Raw genomic sequence first — 2,707 nt, 5'->3', positions numbered from 1 at the left:
CGTTCTGGCCCCCACGCTACCCAGCATAGAAATTTACATGTAGCAGAGGATCAGTAAGTAATTTTTAGGTGATTGATGAACTGTGTGGCCTTGGGAAATCACTTAGCTTCGCTGGGGTTCAATTGACTATGAACTGAAGTGAAGCTGGTGATCCTTAAGACTGAGAAACAGTGATGATTCCTCATTGTTTCGCTTAAAATAAAAATTCACCTATTAGGTCTGCCTGTCACTATCTCATTCCTTCTCTAACTTAAAAAGAGAGCTTTCATTCCTTTCTAGATTCAAGTAAACAGTAGGAGTTTTATTTATTTTTTCCCAACCTTCCTAGAAATAGAAAATCCTTTGTAGGTATACTGTCTCCTACCTTTGGAAACATACAAGTGGATACAGGTGGTCAAACCCTAAAGGCTGCTCCCCTATAAGTGTGCATTTCTGTAAGGGAGCAGAGCACATTGATAATCTGATGTGTTAGTTCACCTGTGGAGAATAGTATCTTCTCGTCTTTTAAATTGGTCGTAGATGATTGGCAACATCCATTAAATCCTTATAAAAGACCCCCGCTTATTTGGAGGTAGGTGAAGAGAATGAATCCAAATCAAATGAAAAACCAAGAGGTGAACAATTTAAAAAAAAATTTATTCGGGAGTTCCCTGAAGGTCCAGTGGTTAGGGCTTGGTGCTATCACTGCCGTGGCCTGGGTTCAATCCCTGGTCGTGGAACTAAGATCCCGCAAGCTGCGTGGCATAGCCCCCTCCAAAATTTTTTTTTATTGAAGTATAGTTGATTTATAATGTTGTGTTAATTTCTGCTGTACAGCAAAGTGATTCAGTTATATACATATATATATGTATATATATATTCTTTTTCATATTCTTTTCCATTATGGTTTATCACAGGAAATTGAATAGAGTTCCCTGTGCTATACAGTAGGACCTTGTTGTTTATCCATTCTATATATAATAGTTTGCATCTGCTAATTCCAAACTCCCAATCCTCCCCTCCCCTACCCCCCCTGCCTGTTGGCAACCACAAGTCTGTTCTCTATGTCTGTGAGTCTGTTCCTGTTTCGTAGGAAATTTCATCTGTGTCATATTTTAGAGTCCATATATGTGATATATGATATTTGAAAAACATGGAACCCTTCACGAATTTGCATGTCATCTTTGTGCAGGGGCCATGCCAGTCTTCTCTGTACCATTCCAATTTTAGTATATGTGCTGCCGAAGCAAGCACAAGGACTGGGTTGAAGTGTGTCCCCCTCCTCCTCCCCTCCAATTCATGTCTATCCGTGACCTATGAATGTCACCTTGTTTAGAAATAGGATCTTTGCAGATGTAATCAAGTTAAGATGAGGACACGTTGGATTGGGATAGGCCATCTTATAGTGAGAGGGAGACAGAGACACAGACACAGAGAGAAGAAAGTCATGAGACCATGGGGGCAGAGACTGGAGTAATGGAACTTCAAGCTGAGGAATCCCAAGGATGGCCAGTAACCCCTGGAAGCTAGAAGAAGCAAGGAGAGATTCTCCCTTACACGTTTCAGAGGGAGCATGGTCCTGCCAACGCCTTGATTTCAGACTTCTGGCTTCCAGAACTGGGTGAGAATAGTTACTGTAAGCTACCTCATTTATGGTGCTTTGTTACAGCAGCACTAGGAAATTAATACAGCATGTTAAAAATCATCCATTTGAGAAAAGTCAATGTCATTAATTCTAATTAGTTCTTAGACATCTCTAGGTCTGAGATTTAGGTGGAAATATTGCCTCATGCCTGTGACCTTTAAAGATATGAGTTTTTAAAAGACAACAGTGAAGGGCTTCCCTGGTGGCGCAGTGGTTGGGAATCCGCCTGCCGATGCAAGGGATATGGGTTCGTGCCCCGGTCCGGGAAGATCCCACATGCCGCGGAGCGGCTGGGCCCGTGAGCTGTGGCCGCTGGGCCTGCGCGTCCGGAGCCTGTGCTCCGCAACGGGAGAGGCCACAGCGGTGAAAGGCCCGCATACCACACAAAAAAAATAAATTAAAAAAATAAATAAATAAATAAAAGACAACAGTGAAAACTCATCGAGTTGCCATGTCAGGAGACCTTATAGGTATAACCTGGGTTTTTCTGACCCTGGGCACTGGTTCCAGTTCCCTGGAAAGACCCATTCTCCTCCACACATTTTTCGAAGCCCCCAGTGCAGGGCCCTGACTGGGTGATACAAGGGGTACAGGGCAACTGCTTCCCCAAATGCTGTGCCCCAGGGTTTGCCCTCACTGTACTTCTAGCCCCTCCCCAGAGTGCTCACCAATGTGCATGAACAAAAAGACATTGTTGAAACCATACCAAAGACCCTGGATGAGACTTCCCCGTGGGCAGTTAGAATTTGCATTTCATGAAACTTTCCAGGTGACTCTGAGGCTGACCCAGGTTCCCTGGCTCTATTTGTTCCAAGTATTAGGCCTCTTTTTTTTTTTTTGGCCATGCCAAGGGGCTTGCGGGATCTTAGTTCCCTGACCAGGGATTGAACCCAGGGCCTCAGCAGTGAAAGCACCCAGTCCTAATCACTGGATCGCCAGGGTCACAGTGAGGCCCAGAAATACGATTCAAAATATCTTTCTGCCTTATACTTGCCATATTCACATGGGTTTAAAGTGCAAATATTCCAAGGAAAGATAACACAGTGTCGTGCAGCAGGGGAGCCTGGGGGACCTAGGGAAAAC

The 2,707-nt window shown here is 44.2% G+C and overlaps 1 non-coding gene across 1 annotated transcript; it reads right to left on the bottom strand.

Annotated features, from left to right (window-relative positions):
• Nucleotides 1-1,126: 1,126 nt before the first annotated feature.
• LOC131763129 (U6 spliceosomal RNA) lies at nucleotides 1,127-1,233 on the bottom strand. The gene has a single exon (XR_009337528.1). It is a non-coding gene; the product is annotated as a U6 spliceosomal RNA (small nuclear RNA).
• Nucleotides 1,234-2,707: the final 1,474 nt, after the last annotated feature.

Source organism: Kogia breviceps, chromosome 9 (assembly GCF_026419965.1).
Source record: "Kogia breviceps isolate mKogBre1 chromosome 9, mKogBre1 haplotype 1, whole genome shotgun sequence".
Taxonomy (NCBI): Eukaryota; Metazoa; Chordata; class Mammalia; order Artiodactyla; family Physeteridae; genus Kogia; species Kogia breviceps.
The sequence above is the reverse complement of the archived record's forward strand: the minus strand, read 5'-3'. Positions and strand labels throughout refer to the sequence as shown.